At 45.5% G+C, this 20,063-nt stretch overlaps 1 long non-coding RNA gene across 1 annotated transcript; it reads left to right on the top strand.

Moving 5' to 3' along the window:
- The first annotated feature begins 438 nt into the window (after window positions 1–438).
- Window positions 439–6,070, top strand: LOC308606356. The gene is made up of 3 exons (XR_014013805.1): window positions 439–970; window positions 2,502–2,744; window positions 2,888–6,070. It is a non-coding gene; the product is annotated as an uncharacterized lncRNA (long non-coding RNA).
- Window positions 6,071–20,063: the final 13,993 nt, after the last annotated feature.

The following is a 20,063-nucleotide window of genomic DNA, read 5'->3' as shown; positions in this document are numbered from 1 at the left end:
ATAAAATTAGGTACAGGGTCCTGGAAAGCACACAAGAAAGAGAAAGGCTCTGAAGCATCACGGTAAGTCTACCTCGAGTTCCCTCTTCCTCCTCGGCAAAGGTTAGGGTTGTATGTTCCTACCCCCGTGAAGTTAGCCAGGCCACCTGACTTGCATCAGTCCATGGGCTGTGAATAAACTTCATGTGTGTCACTTCCAAGAGGAAATTTTGAGAGTCAATGTGTGATTCGCCACTTTCCTCCCCAACCCTGATGTTCACGGTCCCTGAACGGAAGATGGGGGTGTGTGCTAAGACGGACCCTCCTCTGCCCTGGGACTCTGAGTCATTACATCCTTACAGTGATTAGAGCCTCCCCTCCCCTCCCCCTGCCCTGTGTCAACCCACAGTAAACACAGAGCATGGGTGAGAAATAAGAATTTGTTAAATTAATTCCCGAAGATTTTGGAGATTTTTTTTTTTAACCACAGCATTCCTAGCTTAACCTCACTGATATAGGTAGGGGACTATTGTTGTTCCCGTCTTCCAGATGACAAATCTTGGCACAGGAAGGTTTAGTCACTTGCGCAAGGTCATATAGCTAGCCAGTGGTGCACCGGGGTCAATGGCTCCATTTCCCAGTGACACCAGGCAAGGGTGGGACCTTTTGTAAACTGAAGATATTTGTCCCATCTACAGGCTGCTACCCGGCTCCAGCTGACGGTTGTAAAAGAGGAATGTGAGCCAATTGTTGCCAGATCTTCTGATTTTTTTTTAAAGAGAGGCTGTAAATCCAGAGTTTTAATGTGAAATCCTGATTATTATACTTAGGCAGCTGATTGAAGTCATTTTCTTTTTCTGAGCACGGCGAGACCAACACATCAGTGAGCTTGATTTGGTTCACCGGTTTGAGACCTTACACCCTCCAACTTCTCACTAAAAAACAAACAAACAGAAAACCAGAAAGCAGCTGAAAATTCAAGCCAGTAACAGGTATGTGTGAAGTGACGGAGTTAGGCAGGGAAGGACAGAGAAAGGGGGCGGGGACAGATACAGTGGTCTGAGAAAGCCTTTGAGGGCTGGTAGGACTGGGCAGGAGGGGTTGCAGGCAGATGCCCGTGTCCAGAGAGGAGAGGTCTCAGGCAGTGAGATGACTGGGCTTGGGTTTGTTCCTGGAAGTGAAGAGAGTCACATACAGTTTCAAGGACTCAAAAACGTAGAAAATGTTTTGTTAGGGTTATTCAAATTTTTCTCTGACACTGCCATCCTGACACACAAATACCCCTCGAGGAAACATACCTGGGAGCTTGACTGTCACTGTGAGCCTGTGGGTTGGGCAGGATGTGGCCGAGGGTCATTGAGTCAAAGAGAGAAGGGGCTTCCTGGAAACAGGAGATCTGCTTGGACTCAAAGGTCCTTCATAAATCCCTGATGAGCCCAAGGTATTTCCATCTGCCCTGTCTCTTTTTCCGCTGTTTGTCTGTAAGGCTCAGCACGTTCTTGTGGAATGAAACAATGAGCAGTTAAGAAGGAAGGTCATGTCCACGTGACTCTTAACACTAAGGCTCTGACAAGGAAGGTCAAGGTCAGATGAGACTAGTGTGCTTCCAGAACATCTGACCTCACACATTAACCAGCAGGTTCCCAAAGCACAGAGGGGAACGTGAGATGCTGTAAGAATAAATGGACCATCAGTGGAAATAGAAGCTTGGAGGCCAAGGTGTTTGGAAAACCGAGTCACACAATGAAACAAGGCCCTTTGCGCGATTTCTCAGAACTTTAATAAACCACGAGCACGGTGTGCTTCCGAGAGGGCAACATGGCACCCTGCTTGGCTGTGGAATCCCTTTTTCTTTTTCCCAGAATCTCTTGGGAAAGAATGGGACAGAGAATGTTCTTTGAAACATGCTGGCTAATTTTTCCTTTGTGGCTTTTCTCCTCACCTCTCAATATCCTAGGCTTTCTCCCCAGTTTTCTTTTAGAACAGCAGTTTTCTCTCTTCAGGAAATGTATCATTTCTACTTATCCATTAGTTTCAACAAGTAGGTGGTGCAGTGGAGACTGGAGGGGGGGGGGTCCTTGCATATCTGTCCCTGTCACCTCGTGTCCTGGGGCTCTCGGGGCTGGGTTCCAGGACTACCGCTATTCACCAAGCACTGACTTTCACAGTGGGAATTTCCAGCCCAGGGGAGACAGGCGAAGCCAAGGGACAAAGCACTTGGGAGGTAGCAGCCTTCTAAAGGAAACACTCCCTCTGCCTGGGGACACGTACGGGGGGGAGGAGGAAAAGGAAGAGGAGGAGGAGAGAGAAACCCCTGAGTGGTTGACCCAAAGGGGCCCCTTTTATGGCCTTCCTGTTTATGGCTGAGAAGTAAACAGCCTGGGAGCCAGGTCGTCTCCGACAGCAGCTGGGGCACCAGCTCAAGCTGGCTGGGGACCCTCTCCTTCTGGGTGGCAATGGGTGGGGAATCTGCCAGTCATGCGAGTCTCAGGGGACTTTTTTTTTTTTTTTTTTTTTAACCAGCATCTTGCGGCATTTTCCCTTCAGCTCACACCATCTGCTTCACCCCCCCTCATTGGTCCTACGCCTTTTAGGGGCTAGCTGGGAATCTGTGTGCTCAGGCTCAGCGTGCAGATCCCAGCTGTGACGCTTAGCAGCTGTGTGACTTCAGGTGAGCCCTGCACCTCTCTGAGCCTCCTTTGTAATGAAGAGGAGAAGGATGTGGAGACGGCCTGTGAACAGCACTTACAGCTTGCCTGGCATGTGGTAAGTGTCAATACACGTTTACTGCTCTCCTGATGATCTCAGCTGCCATCCTGACTAAGCCCCCAGGGCCTTAGCTGAGGGGAGGGGAGGGAGCTGGGGGAGGGGCAAAGCCCACCTCTGAGAGGCTCCTGGCCTTGGTCTAGGCAGCAGCTCGCTCTCTGGATTGGAACCCGCAGCACTTTGCCTCCTGAAAAATGCAGGCTGTGATGGACGACGAGATGGTGCCCCAACTAAGATGAAGAACACAGTGCCAGGGGCAGCAGACACCAGGAGAATCAATAAACTATAATTATCGGGACGTTGTCTGTGGGGGGTGCGGAGTCCTGAGGACAGGGAGAGACAGGGGAGGAGGCGGGAGGATGCCAGAGAGGAGAGCGCGAGAGGAAGACACACACACACACACACACACACACACACACACATCCTGAGAGATGCAGAAAAAGCATGCGCCCGAGGAAGCAAACGTTAGAAGGGAGAACCAGAGGAATGTGACATGAACGGGGCCCCCCCTCAGCTCTTTAAATCCCCCAAGTTCTCATCCCCATCAGACCTTTGCATCACTACTAAAAATATAAGAGCCTAAATATAATATCTGTAAAGAATACTGGATTAACTCTGATGCAAAGGTGAAATTTTCCAGTGCCCCGATGTCCACTTACAAGATTAAATCCGTTCATTTGGTTAGGCTGAGATATGAAGCCAATATGGACAGCAATATATTGTGTTAGAAACACTAGTTCCACATCACCAGGGTCTTCATCATCCCCGAATTCACCACTACCTCCCTGGCTCAACACGAGTTTTTTTTTTTTGCGTTACGCGGGCCTCTCACTGTTGTGGCCTCTCCCGTTGCGGAGCACAGGCTCCGGACGCGCAGGCTCAGTGGCCATGGCTCACGGGCCCAGCCACTCCGCGGCATGTGGGATCTTCCCGGACCGGGGCAGGAACCCGTGTCCCCTGCATCGGCAGGCGGACTCTCAACCACTGCGCCACCAGGGAAGCCCTTCCTGGCCCCTTTTGATCTGGTAACCTGGTAACCTTTAGGAGCACACAACTGGCATGAATCGAGCTAATTCGGGCTTGGTGTGCCTTCTGAATGCATTAGAGAGTGTCTCATGGGAGGCATGCTTTTGTGACACTCAGATTGGCTGAGTTCCTCCCCACCTCCTTTTTCAAGGATAATTTTTTTTTTTTAAACAAACACACACGCAAACAAACTTGTTTTACTTTGGGCTTTATTGTGTGCCTGGCACCAGCCTAAGTATTTTACAAGCATTATCTCAGTCAGCCGCCTAGTCTCAATGGCACCAATAGGAACTATTTTTTCCCTCATTTGTGTGTGGAGATGCTGGCCAGAGGTCTCGCCTCCCTGTCATAGAACTTGCAGGTGGCCGAGCTTAGTGGATGCCCAGGCCGGCCCTGAAGCCCAGGGACATCACCGCCTTTCCCGGAGAGGAAACTGAGGCCCGGAGAGGTTAACACACAAGGCCTCACAGCTCACCATAGCAGTGACAGATGAGGTTAGATCAGGACCCCCAACCACCCAGAGAAGTTGATGAGAAAACAAAGGACACACAGTAAAACCCAGCCTGCATTGGGGGTCTCCAGGATGGTCCCACACAAGCCCCTGCCTCCTTCCCACCTCCCACCTTCCCATCTCCCACCACCTTGAAGGATGCACACAGCCCCTCCAGCTCTAGGTGACACTTTTTATAAGCAGGTCAGCCTCCTGGCCCTCCGCTGGGGAATCGTGTAGCTGTCCAGACTCCCGGGAGGAAGCAGCATAGGGCTCCTCCAAATTCTCTTTTCAATCTGGGGGGCACCACCCAGAAAGGTCTCTCTGGCCTGGAACCTGAAGGAAGAACCCCATGTGTGTCCACTTGGCCAAGGGACCCTTGGTGAGAAGATTGTTCCTGAGTTTGGGGTGGCCCGTTCTGCACATGCGCGCAAACCTTTCACCTTGTGCAGGAGGGTGATGGGCACCTGCACAGCCAGGGGTTTGGGTTTCTCTCTCTAATCACCAAGCACAGCCTCCGCCTTTTGGGAAGGAGAATGTGATTACTACTTTGTTTCTTTCCATTTTGTTATTTCAAATTGACACCGTGACCTGGGGCAAAGTGCAGCAGGGAGTTTCCTTTTATTCTTATCTTTTCATTTTGTTTTGTGTCGGTTTAAACTGTATACAACTGTTGGAGAGTTTAATATGTATACAATGAAGCCAGATACCAGAAACATAAATTACCTTCAAGACTCTGAGCTTTGAGAATTGGTAGGATTTTTCCCTTTTAAAACTCAATGCAATTTTTCATTTGGTAACTTACTCTCTTACTTGATAAGATATCACAGAGAAAGCATGGTTTAAAAATTCTTTTTTAAAAAAGTGGTGTGGGTGTGTGTGTGTTTTCTATTTTAATGAAAAGAAAAAGGAAAACACAGAATGATAGTCTGTTAGGAAACACGCTTGCTAATTTATCCCTCCCCCCAAACCCCTTTCCCCTTTGTTTTCTATGTCTGTGCATCTCCTTCTGTTTTGGAAATAAGTTCATTTGTATCGTTTTTTAGGACTCCACCTATAAGTGATATCATATGATATTTGTCTTTCTCTGTCTGGCTTACTTCACTTAGTATGATTATCTTAGTATAATTAGGAGGTTGGATTAACGTATACAAACTACTACATATAAAATAGATAACCAACAAGGACCTACTGCATAGCACAGAGAACTATACTCAATATTTTGTAATAACTTACAAGGGAAAAGAATCAGAAAAGGAATGTGTATTTATAACGGAATCACTGCACTGTACACCTGAAACTAACATGATATTGTAAATCAACTATACTTCAATTCAAAAAAAAAATACTAAATTCGTCAGAAGAAAAAAAAATGAAAGAAACAGGCTTTTTGCTCGGCAAACACTACCCTATGGGGTTACTTACAAGTAAGTTTACTTACAACCAGGGATGGGTTTCCCCAGTTCCTTCAACTTCAAGCCTAAATCATGCTCACTCTTAAAAGGCATTCAGAACTACAAATGTGAGACTTTACAAAAGGCTTAAAACATGTGAAGGATTTGAAGCAGATTTTCTTTAAGCAGAAGGAAACTCCAGTTGCATGAGGTAGAGTAAAATTTTCCACAAATTCAGCCTGTTGGTTTCTGTTTTATTTGGGGGAGAACGGGTGATCTGTGTCACCCCAAGCAGAGGAATCATTTTCATTAGTTGTTTTCTTACTTGCTTTAGATGTGTGGAGAAGTTTGGAAGCTCTGGAAGAATAAAAATGTTGGGAAAAAATAATGTAAGGAATTACTCTCTCTCTCTTTTTTCTGACCTAGATTTTGTCTTTTCTTCCTCTTTTCTAGCTCCCAATCAAGCATGTTGGACTCTGCCCCGCCATGCCCTCCCTTCCCCCTGCTTCCCACCCCATTCTTGCTGCCCCCCTACCGAGCAAGGCCAGCTGCCTGCTGGCTTGGACTCCCACAAGTGGTTTGATGGTGGGGGGAGATTAGGGAGGGATGGAAGATTGGGGGAGCAGAGAAGTTTCCATAAGCAGAATTGGGGGCTGAACTTCAGCCAGAGGCCACCATGCCAAGGGGATGATGGGCCTGGAGGTACCAGCTGTTTCTCTCTTTTTCTGATACTGAATTCAACATCCCAAGACTAGTAAAACCTCCCACTCGGGGCACTTCATGAAACGGTTATATAAACTATGCTGACTGCTGCTGTGAGTTTTTAAGTATTTAGAGGCCTTGCTTTCTTCTAAAAAAACATGAATTTGATGTCAGCCTTTCATGGAGGCAGGTGGGAAAGACACCGTAGGAAGGATATTGTAGCTACTGCCCAAAGTGTTGCAAACTGGGATTTTCTGATTGGATTGCGTATTTTCTCTCCCTCTTTGTTACACACGTTTCTGTTAGCAAGACTTTGCTTTCTATTTTGTACTTCTTTCTCCCACGTCAAGATTTTGAATCTCTGCTCAAGCGCTCAGAAATCTGTTTGTGCACGTGGGGACATGTGCATATACTTCTCACTGGGTGATCCTGTGTGGCTTCCCCTAAAGCCCCCACTGCGCTCTGTCCCCGCCTTGAAGTTCACACCTGGGTGGCCCTGACCTAAGCTAAAGAGTCCAAGTCCTTCCCAAGTTCCCAAGATGTCTCCCTCCCCATGCACACAGGGTTTCTTGATGTTGTGTCTATAAGCATAGACCAAACGCCCTGCTTTGTGGGCTGATTTATGGTTGCATTAGGGAAAGCTCCACAGAGGGTGTAAAATACAGTGTTCCACTCTTGGGCCTGAGCTTACGTGTTATCGGTGATTGCAAGTGCGTTTTATAACCCCGGTGCCAAATCGAAATCAAGGTGATTTGAGCATCAATCTCCTGGATAAAATCAGGGCATGCTCTATTGTGGTTTGACCTTCATGGTGCCTTTGGCTGGTCTGACTTGTCCAAGTCCCTTGGACAATTACCCAGGGATAGTTGGAAAATGCAGCGATAATGGCCAGAGCTGGGATTACCAGCTGTATCAAAAGGCTTAACTGCTCACCCCAGAGACTCCTGAGCACCAGAGAAAAAGTCCTAAGAGGAGGTTTGCATCGCCTCTAAGGAATGCAAGCTGCAGGCAGGGAGGGGGAGCGCCATGGGGCCCTTTTCCTGAGCATTTAGACTGCACCCCTGAACTCCATAGCAACTCCAGAATGCAAAACTTTGAAACTTACAAAAAAGCCGTCAGACAACTGGGCTTCAGAAAACCAGTGCAGGCCCTCCTGGCCTTATTTATAATCCCAAGATCTCAGTCGACTATAGGCCAGGGAAGTAATTAAGTTTCTCAAATGAATGGAAGAGCTGGCATAGGACTGAAATCAATGGTATCCATCCTGCCACCACCAAAGTGGGTTCTTCTTGTTGATTTTTATAGAGAATGATCAGAGGCTTCCTGAAAAATCTGACAGTCTTTTTTCAGTAAAGTTCAAACCTTAACCCAAAACGTTGAAGGCTGCACTCACAAGAGCCTAGCCGGGTTAAAGATCTTTTGAACAAATTTGTGGAAATTGTAGATTTTTAGAAGCTGAAGTCTCTTTAGTGATGGTCAGAGGGTGTATTTAGGATAAATATTCTTAAGTCAGGGTTTTATGCCTATAATCTGAGTTTCTCAACTTACATTTAGTCCAAACTTCTTTTTAAAGTAATTCTATCTCTTCTGATTCTGCCCCCTTTCATAGACTGGGGGAGGAAGCTTAGTTGGCTCTTCAAATGGTAAAGGCTGTTTTACAAATCCCTTTAAGATATGCTAATGTATATGGGCTGATTATTGAGATAAATACCTTCTGTTGGAAACTGAAGTTCATTATAATATATGTAATTAGTCACTGGTCAGACGAGAAGTTATAACTTACTGTCCCCTAATTTGGATTTATTATCAAAGATATTTAATTAAAGGAATTACAAAAAATAGGCTGATTTGAGTGGTTATGGAGATGGTGGGCATTTAGTAAACTTCAAAACTCTTTTTTCCCCCCCAAACTTTTCTAAACCCATTATATACAATTTCAGGAAATAACACACCAACATTAGGAGATGACTTGTACTGGTTGATTAAAAAAAAAAAAAAATCAGAAAGCCATTTTTTGTAAGAAATGATGCCGTTTTCTCTTCCAGACCCTCATTTTTGGAACACTAGGTAAGCTTGCATGATAAGAGGGTCCAAGTTCAAGTAGAATTATGGAGCTTGTGTGATGAGGATGTCTTTTGTGTCAATGTTGGTTGGGGCAGGAAAAGTAAAATATTAGATGCTTTTCCTTTCAGATTATAATTTCTTCTGGACAGTGTATAAGAGACCAGTAGTTTGCTACAGATACAGCTTTTGTATAAAAGGGGGGTCTCATTCCATTTCATAAAGTATGTTTCCATAAAGCTCCACTGGCCTTTCAAACATATTGTTTCTGCGTTCCTTTATCTGATTCCTGCTCTGTCAAGACTCTGAGCTCCCTCTGCCACACAGGAACGACTTTCCAGTATCCCATTGTCTCTGAATGAATGTCTGTGTTGAAGTGGGGCTCATTGGCCCAGTGTGGAAGCAGCCCTCACCTCTCTCCCTTCCTAGGAACCCTCTTTTTTTAATCAAGGCAGCCGCAGTTTGACTTGGCACTGAGTTAGTCTGAGATGCGTCCACAGAGGAAGCGACACCACCACCGGGATGTCAGAATTTTCCGACCTGAGAGGAAGGGATCGTCCGTCTGAGGTTGATGTTTGTAAGAATATACCTTTCAAGTTTGTGTGTCTTCTGATCCAGATCGTCCTGGAGCCATGTGGACACTGTTTTTGAACTCACTGAATGCTGACATCAGAATGTCACCCTCTCAAGCCCCATTTCTTAGAGGTCAGAAATGGGGCTATTTGATTTCATGACTTTTTTTTTTTTATTGAAGTACAGTTGATTTACAACGTTGTATTAATTTCTGCTGTACAGCAAAGTGACTCCGTTAAACATATATATGTATATATATATATATATTCTTTTCCATTATGGTTTATCACAGGATATTGAATCTACTTCCCTGCGCCATCCAGTAGGACCTTGTTGTTTATCCATTCTGTATATAATAGTTCGCATCTTCTAAGCCCAAACTCTCAATCCTTCCCTCCTCTCTGCCCTTCTTGGCAACCACTAGTCTGTCCTCTATGTCTGTGAGTCTGTTTCTCTTTGGTAGTTCAGTTCATTTGTGTCATATTTTAGATTCCACATATAAGTGATATCATACGCTATTTGTCTTTCTCTTTCTGGCTTACTTTGCTTAGTATGATAATCTCTAGGTCCATCCATTGATGCTGCAAGTGGCATTATTTCATTCTTTTTAATGGCTGTAATATTCCATTCTCTATATATACCATATCTTTTTTATCCATTCATCTGTCAATGGGCATTTAGGTTGTTTCCATGTCTTGGCTATTGTGAATAGTGCTGCTATGAACATAGGGGTACCTGCATGTTTTTGAATTAGAGTTTTGGATTTCATGACTTCCATAAGTAAGAGTGAGACATGGTCAGATTGGGTGTGATTTGAATTATTCTTCCTGTGGATAGAAATTCTGTTCTCTTATTGAAGGAGAGGTTGGAGGTGAGCATGGTGGACACCTTCTTTGAGGACAAGACCTCAAACTACCCTTGTGGGTATCCAGGGGAACAGATTTGCGGGTGGTGGAAAAAAAGAGTCCTGAACATCCTGAAGCTCCATGGGACACCTCCCGGCCATTCCTGCAAAGGACCCCCTGGCTTCCTCTCTGCTCAGGAAGCCCTGGTGTGCAGGGGTATACCAAGGTGGGGTGGGTGCAACCAGGGGGTGCATTGACTACAGAGAATTTAAAAATTAACACCAACTAAAAGTGGTGTCCTTTTATTATCACTGTAAGCCAGCAATTCTAACATTAGTGATAAAGTACTGCCACAGACAGTACTTCAGTAATGTACACCTCAGCTCTGCATGGGGGTTGATGTTGGGTTCTGGTCCAGATCCCCATTTCTGGGTCAGGGCAGCCCCTCCCCAGCTATTGAGAGTTTTGGCTGCCAATGGCTCAGAGCTGCCACCTTCCCTGGAGAGTTACACCCAACCTTCCCTGAGCAGCTCATGGCCAGTGGACAGCAGGCCCTCTCAGGGGCCGATAGCCCTAACAGAGAGTTCACCATTCAGAGTCCTCACCTCCACAGGCCATGCTTAGACCCAGCTCCAGACCACAACCTCGCTCAGCCCCTTTCCTTTCTCCCTCCTGCTTCTTTCCCCTCCTCCAAGCACTCCCTCAACGGAGCCCATGCAATCAGTTCCCTGTCTCAGGCTGGGCTTTGAGGGGACCCTCCCTAAGTCATCTGACTTTCAGTCAGGAATGCTCTGCATGGCCAGAAAACTTGGCCTCTGCCCACCCGCTCCAAGGTCCACCTGCAATCCCAAAGGGTCCATATGTCTAATTTCTTCCTCTTCACCTGTAGATGCCAGATGTACTCCCAATACAACTGTGCACTTTTCAAGTGCCTTCAGTGTCATCCATGGGTCTGCAGAGTAACAGAACCCTGTGTTCCCTTGAGGATGTTAGAATTCTTTTCTCAAGGGCTCTGCTTGAAGGCTATAACCAGCCTCTGGGAGGCAAGATAACATGAGTTTTGTGGCCTAACAGACCAGACTGCCATTTACTTCCTGTGCAATACCAGGGAAGAGACTAAGCCCAGTGCCACCCTTACCCAGCTGGTAAAAAACAGCGCCAGCATGAGACCCAGGAGCTCCATTCCACAGTCCCTGCTTTTAGCAACTATTCTGATTAAAGGGTGCAATGGATCTAAAGTGCTTAGCACAGTCCCTGGCTGCTCATGAGATGAGAGCAATGAAGATGATTATCCTGTTGAGGAGGAGATGATGAAGATGATGGCAGCAACAAGGGTGACAGAACAAGATTCGTACGTGTAGATAACAGAAGACAATAGACCAACCAACAACCCCTAAATTCTTCCCTGGCTCCTCCCGAGGAGAAGACAAAGAAACCAAACCGGGCTTGCCTGGTGGCGCAGTGGTTGAGAGTCTGCCTGCCGACGCAGGGCACATGGGTTCGTGCCCCGGTCCGGGAAGATCCCACATACCGCGGAGCGGTTGCGCCCGTGAGCCATGGCTGCTGAGCCTGCGCGTCCGGAGCCTGTGCTCCGCAGCGGGAGAGGCCACAACAGTGAGAGGCCCGCGTACCGCAAAAAAAAAAAAAAAAAGAAACCAAACCCTTGGGGTCCTGGAACGAGCACTGGTCTTGGAGTCAGATACAGACTTTGGATTGGTTGCTGACTTTGGGTGAATTTTATAAAATGGGCAGAAATGTCAGGTTTAAATGAAAAGAGATCCTGGGTACAAGTGCTTAGTGTGGTAGGGGTCCAGCAGATATCTGGTGGCTGGAAGAAGACCATGTCTTGGGAGAGTATTTAAGGGTGACTCTGGAGAGAAGTTGTGCAAGGAACTCTATCACTGACCTACTCCAGGGAGTAGGTCAAGGTAACTCTAAAGAATTACTGAGATTCCAGTGGACAGGGCTTTGTTGGCTCTTATGACAAGGACTTGCTGATTTCCTTGACTTCAGAGTGGCTGTTTCTCTGCACTTCATGGTCCTCTGCGATTTCTAGGTCCTGTTTTCACACATTTGGCCCCATCCTGAAAGTAAGCACCCCATACAAAGGCCCAGGAGGGCCGAGATTTCAGCCTATATTTCATTGCTGCACTCCCAGTACCTAGGGTATTACCTAACATATGCTCAACGTTCAATAAATATTGTTGAGAAAATCAACTTTTTCAAGAACAAGGACTGAATGTGGCAGGAACAAGCAGTTCACTAGGAGTCAAGAGGCCTTAAATTGTGTCCTTTCTCAGCTCTGTGGCTTTGGAAGAGCCACCTAACCCCTGTGATTTTCATTCATCTTCTATGTCAATGACACCAGCTCTACCTGACAGGGTTGGACTAATGCCAATGGAATCTTACTGGATCTTCGAATTTTAAGAGCTATGAAATTGACTTGAAAAGGACAATTAAGGAAATGTAGTTAGTCCTAGAATTTACTGAGATAATATTTCTAGAAAATATGCTGCAAATTTTTTTCTCTTAGAAATTTAAAAACACCTTTCCAAATAAGCCCTTGGATTACAAAGTCAAAACTGAAATAATAAACTATTCCGAAATTAATGGTACCATGTACCAGATGTGGCCTTGGAATGCAGCTAAAATAGTACTCAGAGAACAATTTATAGCCTTAAATGGATTTATCAAAGCATAAGATTAAAAATATATGAACTGAACATTCAACTCAAGAAGCTGGAGAAGGAACACCACCACCAATAACAACAAAGACACAGTAGACACGCACACACATGCAAAGGAAGAAAAACATTTTCAGTTGAAGGTTTTCATAAAAATAAAGTCTTATGATAGTGGGATGTGTTTGTATCAGGAGAATTTCTGAAAGTGGTCACCGATGGATACATTTTCCACTAATCAATAATTCATAGTTATATATTGCCCTTATGCAGAGTACGAAGCTTTCTAAAGAAGATAGCCATTCCATAATGGCCAATCATGCTTTATTTTATCTAGATCATCCTTGGAAAGTGCCAATCAAAGAAGATGGAAGGGGTTGTGGGAGATCTGACAGGTCTTGGAGAGAGGAGAGGGCTCACTGAGACTCTTGACCATGTGGAGAATCATGTTACTGGGTGATGCAATTTGTATAATATGGTAGCAGCATCAGGGAGGCCCTGGAGACATGAATATAAAATGCAGGGTCCTGGGGCTTCCCTGGTGGCGCAGTGATTGAGAGTCCGCCTGCCAATGCAGGGGACATGGGTTCGTGCCCTGGTCTAGGAAGATGCCACATGCCGCGGAGTGGCTGGGCCCGTGAGCCATGGCTGCTGAGCCTGTGCGTCTGGGGCCTGTGCTCTGCAGCGGGAGAGGCACAACAGTGAGAGGCCCGCGTACCGCAAAAAAAAAAAAAGTGCAGGGTCCTGTGGGGAGGGAGGACCCTGAGCCACCGGCTGGAATTTCCAGGGAGGTAGAGGGGGAGACAGTGTGTTGGCTTCCTTTTCTAGTTCCTTTTGATAAATAGTCTGATAACTCATAGGAGACCAGACTCTCACCTCCCTGAGGACATCATCTAGACAGGATGTTGGTGGCTGGAGGCCACTGGGAAATTCCCTTTGGATTTTTCTCCTGGAGCAAAGAAGGTGTCAAATGCTCACTTCTTTAAAGCAGGACCTGACTCTGGGCTCCTGTTCTTAAAACAACTTAAAGAATGGAGTCCAACACCCTCCATTGATATTTCCTCTGCACTCTGGACAGTGCCTGCACCTTCTCTCCTGCCAAGAGGAAAGAGTCAGGAAACAGGAAGCTTTCCAAGAGAAAGTCTCCAATGCATCCGTGCAGCCACTGGACCATGCATGCTGCTAACTGGAGTCAGGGCCCCTGGAGTCTCTCTTGATCCACAAATGCCTTGAACTAAACATACTGCAGGGATGTTGACATCTTTAAACTTATGTGTCCAACAAGGTCTCCACTGATATTTAACCTCTTGAAGCCTTGTTTTGCTGTTTGTTTGTATTCTTTATCTGTTAAATGGGTAAAACGAGAGTGCCTACCTGTCTTAGTCCCTTCAGGCTGCTATAACAAAGTATCACAAATAATGAGGTGGCTTATAAACAATAGACATTTATTTTCTCATAGCTCTGGAGGCTGGAAGTCCTAGATTGGGGTGCCAGCCTGGTTGGATGAGAGCCCTCTTCTGGGCTACAGATATCTCATTCTATCCTTACCTGGTGGAAGGGGGCCAGCAGGAAGGGATTTCTCTGGAGGCTCCTTCTATAAGGCACTAATCCCATTCATGAGGGCTACACCCTAATGACCTAATCACCTCCCCAAAGCCTCACTTCCTGATACCATCACCTTGGGGGTTAAGATTTCCAATACGAACTTTGGAGAGGCACAAACTTTCAGACTACCTCAAAGACTGTGATAGGTTTTCCATGAGGAAATTATGTAAAGCATTTCAATGAATGCCTCGTTTATGCCAAAACTCAAACTAAATTGTGGCTGTCTGTGACTTGCCGCTTTTGAGCAAATTTCCTCATTTGGAAATGGGATAAACAATAACCCTCATACCCTACTTCAGAATGGAGTTTAAATACGTAAGTTTGGGAATTCCCTGGCTGTCCAGTGGTTAGGACTTTGTGCTTTCACTGCTGTGAGCCCAGGTTCAATCCCTGGTCGGGGAGCTAAGATCCCACAAGCTGTGTGACACGGCCATCATCATCATCATCATCATAAATTTTAAAAATATGTAAGGTGGAGCCATATGAAATTGTCAATATTTGATCATTTTTGCCCTCTATAAACCACAATCTTGTGCGGGTCAATCTGATGACATGTGGTATGTCTATTCATATCTATAGAGCCTTATAACCAATTATAAATCTGAATGGTTGCTTTAGTTCCTCCCCACTTCCCAGTTCCATTGTGAAAACACGCCTCAGAAAAATGACAAGAGTAGACCTATAGGTTTTATTTTTCTCTCTTTGTTTCATTTTATACTCTTCCCCATCTCTCCTCAGAACTTGCCCATAATCATGTTTCACAGAGCTCTGGAGGGGCAAGCTCTGTTAATCAGAAATATCCCACAGAAGCAAGTAGATTTGTTATTTTCTGTGTTAAGTTGTTAATTGATTTGATAATTGCCTGGGAGACACACACAGACCTACACATGCACAAAACAAATGTCAGGCCACACACTCTTCTCTCGACAGTAAGATGAAGATGTTTTAGTTATTGGCACTCAGATGTCAGCTAGAAGAATAAGAGGAGGTACCGGGAAAAAAAGAGGGGAGTGGAGCCAACGTGGCAGGGGGGAGGCAGGCCATCCCTCTTGGTTATCAAGCGAAATGACTCCCCAAATATGACAATAAATCACCGCAGGAATCAATCAGACGGGAGGCCACTGCTCCACGCTGATAATGCATCAATCAATATTTAATGTTTACACTTTAATTAATCCACACATGGGAAGCATTCTTTCAGTGACAAAAATAAAGGGATGAGAAATAAAACACCTTTTATATCAGGAGCCGTGAGTGCACTGCCTATCTGGGTGGCTTTGATTGGAGCTGTCATTGATCACCTTGAATCTTGCCAGCCTCTGAGTCACATTTGGATATAAAGCTAATACGGGGGAGGGGCCCAGAGGTGTCAGAATCCGGCTGGGAAGACTGCGACTCCCTCAGAACTGGTGCAGACCATGGATTGCTGCGAAGGCAGAACAAAGCCAGGGCAAATATTGGATTCTAAACGCTGGTGACATCTTCTCCCCAGAAAAGATTTCTGTCTGCAGATAGTGATCTATAACTCTGGGGCGGGGGGGTGGGGGGGAGCAGGGGGAGCAGGAAAGACATTTTTCCCTCTGTTTTGAAGAGTCCGAGTGTTGTCTTGGACACACGGATTCCAGACTCAACCCCCAGGACAGTTTTTATAACATTCGTAGCCCATTAGCATGCTTCTCACACTCTGCCCTACCTCTTACAAGCATTTAAAAATACCCACACCCTGTGTTAGTTCTAATTCACATTCAGCTGCACATGAATCTCTTTGAGCTGGGGTTGACGAGTTGACTGCATACTACATTTGGTAGACATTTAATCAAATGTATATTACATTTGGTTTTGCAGATTTCTTCTGATATTTTGGACCGATGCCTTTGTTTCGGGTCTCAAACATTTTGCAGGCCCTCGAAAGTACATAAACTGTACACGCATCTGTAGTTCTAGTGGAGAAAATGGCTCGGTAGACAATGCTGGATTTTGACCGTCAAGCACCACTGAGCTTTCCTTTTTGGAGCATAGCAGTGAGGTGAGGATACCAGATGTTAAAAACGTCTGAAGTCTTGGTTTGAGTTCCCGCAGAGGTAGATCCCAAGATAAGACTTTGAGAGCAAGAGGTTTATAAGTGAGACAGGAAAGGAAAGGCAGCCAAATAAAGGGGGGTTGTCAGCGCGGGTAAGAGGGACTCAGTCCCACTGAGAACTTGGGACGTCAGAGCAGGACAGTCATTTCAGTTAAACCTTCTGGAAGGCGAGGGAGCTCTATTTATCCACCAACTCCCTGTCTGCTGTTAGGTGAAGGCTGCTTTTGGAGGGGTTCACAGCCCACCACTCCCCACTCCCAGAAAAAGAGCCCCCGGGCAGAGAATCAGGTCTTCCTTTCAAGAAGCCTTCGGCTTGCAGAGTTGAATGATGACAGGATATGGGCACACACCAATTGCGGCCATTCCACCAGGACAAACAAGTATAACTGACAAAGATTCTGACTGTAAAATGTAAAAACAAAACAAAAATTACAAACGGTTTCAAACCAAAACATTTCAATGACTCTTTATCATCTTCTCAGTAAGTCCAACCCTGTTAGAATTCCCTCCAGCGCTAGAAGGCAGCTCGCTCTGTCAGCTGATCATTGGATGAAGTCATTTAGGGGCTTTGTGTGAAAAATATAGAGTCACACTCACTGGGGCAAGATTCTCATATTGTGAGAGGCACGAAGAAACTGAGGCTGACAGTCTTCTCTCTCCTTCTCTATCTCTGCTAAGCTTGACTAGCTGGCTTTGAGCAAAGTCAATTCTATGATGCAACAATTCTGTATCTATTTACGTACTCCACTCCCTAATACAAGAACCCCTACCCCCGACATGTCCAACCCAAGTAGAATAATATGCTAATGGTCCTCTGCGTAGAATGCATACTACAATTGTCCAGTGCCGACTGTATTGATTTAATTTTTCCTCTTTTACATTTAAACTACCTGCCCCCTCTCCACCCCCAGTTCCCTTGCAATTGACTCAGTTTACCTGCATTGTATTTGTCATTGATTTCAACATATTTCTAATCGGTTGAATAGAATTTAATTTCAAAAAGCTACCATTACAGGAAGCTGGTCCAATCTGTGTCACTCTGAGTTTTAAAGACTCTGTTATGAGGTTCTTTAATTTCAAGTAATAGAGAGACAGGTCTCCATTAACTTAGGCAAGAAAAAGGAATGGGGGAGGGCTTCTGCCTAGACCCAGCGCATCTCTGGTGATCTCAGCTATGACTTATCTTTCTCCAGGGCAACAATACTATGGCCAAAATCCAAACATCCATCCCTGTGCACCTCTACTCAAGAACCAGAGTCCTAGGAAAGACACTGATTGGCCTTGGTTAGCTTCTGTTCTCACCCTGTGGCCAAGACTGGGTAAGGTGACTGAAGCTGTGACTTCCCCCAAAGAAAAGGTGGACAATATACCTCGAGGGAGGAGGGAAGGAATACTGAGCTGACAAAAGCAAAAGAAGCCATGATGCCTTTTGCTGTGTTGGTTTTGTACCATTTGAAATGAGAAGTCTTTAACTGAACACGCATGCCCTTTTTTTCCCTCTACTTTTTTTTTTTTTTTTTTTTGCGGTACGCGGGCCTCTCACTGCCGTGGCCTCTCCCGTTGCAGAGCGCAGGCTCAGCGGCCATGGCTCATGGGCCCAGCTGTTCCACGGCACGTGGGATCCTCCCAGACCGGGGCCTAGAACCTGTGTCCCCCGTATCGGCAGGCGGACTCCCAACCACTGCGCCACCAGGGAAGCCCTTCCCTCTACTTTTTCTTTCCAATTTTGAAATTAGCATATACACATTCACAAGGATCTTTAAAAGCTCATGGAAGATTAGACATGCAAAAGAGCCAGAGCCTGGCAAGGAAATTAAAATGTTATTGAGCACTGACTATACAGCAGGCCCCTTTATATTTATATCTAGAAAGTTCTGTTGTACAAACTCCATTTTTCCTAATAAATTTCTCCTGCATCTCCTAGAACCAAGATGTACAGTATTTCCCTCTTGAGAATTCTATACTCTCTTTAAATTGTGCAAGACCTCTTGGGTTTACTTTAGACCAGTGGTTCTCAACCTGGGGCAACTTTGCCCTCTCACCTCCCGAGGACATTTGGCAAAGTCTGCAAACCTTTTTGGTCATTACTGGGTAGGGGCCGGGGAAGAAACTGCTATTGGCATCTAATGAGTAGAGGCTAGAGATGCATCTACACATTTTACAATGCACATGGTAGCCTCCTACAAACGTCTATAGTGCCAAAGGTGAGAAACCATGCATTAACCCAAGGAGGTTGACTCTAGTCCAAACACCAAGCAAAAAAAGAATTAATAAGTTAATCAGTATACTACTGCTATTGCTTACCCCTGCTGCATGGGGTCACCACTGAGGATCGGTCCAGTGCAGTCTGGTAACTATTCATTCTGGTAAGAATCTCTGCTGATACTCAGTGATGCCCCATACTGGCTCTTTTAGTTCACATGTTCATATATTATTTCCTAAGGTCCAACAACTGAGCCAAGGAGACTGGTCCTGAGATGTTTCTATTTTAGCCACAGATAGATTCTCTGCAGAGGAAAAGGCCGTGAACTCTAGGGTTTAGCTGCGCTCCTTCCCTGAACTTTGCTTCCTGAAGTAGAATTAATCCTGCAGACAGATTCCTACCACAGGTTCACTGTTGATCAGATTTCAGAATCTCCAAGGCCTTTTCCTTTAGACTTCCTGCTCCATCACTGAGGCTTCCTTTTGCTCACCTGGAACCAGACACCATATTTTCTCAGTTGCTCGTGCCTTAGAGTTGGCTGCATGTACAGAAAGAGCCCTGGATGAACTCTACTACCAGCAAGCAATTGACCTTGGAGTTAGCCTTGGCTCTCTATTGGCAGGTGATGGGGTGGATTGGTGAGGGTTTTCCAGAATCAAATCATACATGTATATCGTTTTTCCAATTTTCAATCATACCCGGGAATATGTTTTCTTAATTTACTTAATATTTTCCTTTTAACTGACTCACTAAAATTACCCAATAAAAGTTTTTTGAAAAGGAATCTTTATTCACTTTCATAAATGGAGAACCAACTGACATAAAGGAAAAAAGTATAATGCAAACAAAACAAATAACTGTTATTAAATTCTAGCTAGGAGACTTCCCTGGTGCTCTGGTGGTTACGACTCTGTTCTTCCACTGCAGGGGAATGGGTTTGATCCCTGGTCGGGAAACTGGGAGCCCACATGATGCATGGCCAGAAAAGAAAAAAAAAAAAAAAGAATTCTAGCTAAATTCTATTGCTTGCTAAGAATTCTGAGCTATAGATCCACTTGTTGTTCTTAAAAGGGAAGCTGGGCCAGTGTTAGAAACACACTAGGACCCATGGAGAATTTTTTCCTCTACAGCTAATCAGAAGGATAGAATGAGAGCTGAAAGTGAGGACATGCTGTGACCTGTAGCATCTCCAGTCAGCTCGTGTATTAAATGCACCGTGTGCTTTGGGAACTCTGGATTCCATCATCCTTAAGGGCTCTTCTGGCTCCAGCCACTGGTTCATCTTTCTTGTCTACATCACAGAACTGCTGAGAGACACTGATGAGAAAATGGGTTGAGAGGACTTCCTAAACTATGAAGTGCTGTCCCTCAAGGGCAAGCAGGTGCTCACTTCCTGTGGGTGGGCGAGTGTCTGACATGAGTGGCGGTGCTCCTGCCTCCCTAAGAGGACCTTACTGTCTGATCCATGGGTATCTCTGGTCCTTCAATCAGAGATAACTTCCTTGGCTGAAGGCTTCTAGGTCTCAGAAAATGTGCACGTTTCCAGGTGGCAGTGGGTAGGGGGTGAACTTTCTAGAGTCCATGTATCACTTATAGCATCTGGAACTGAGTTTATTGGTCCTTTCCTGGGAGGAAGGGCAAGGCTCAAGGATGGTTAAG

Source organism: Mesoplodon bidens (assembly GCF_964165515.1).
Source record: "Mesoplodon bidens genome assembly, chromosome: 18".
NCBI classification, from domain to species: Eukaryota; Metazoa; Chordata; class Mammalia; order Artiodactyla; family Ziphiidae; genus Mesoplodon; species Mesoplodon bidens.
Note: the sequence above shows the minus strand (reverse complement) of the source record. Positions and strands in the feature narration are given on the sequence as shown.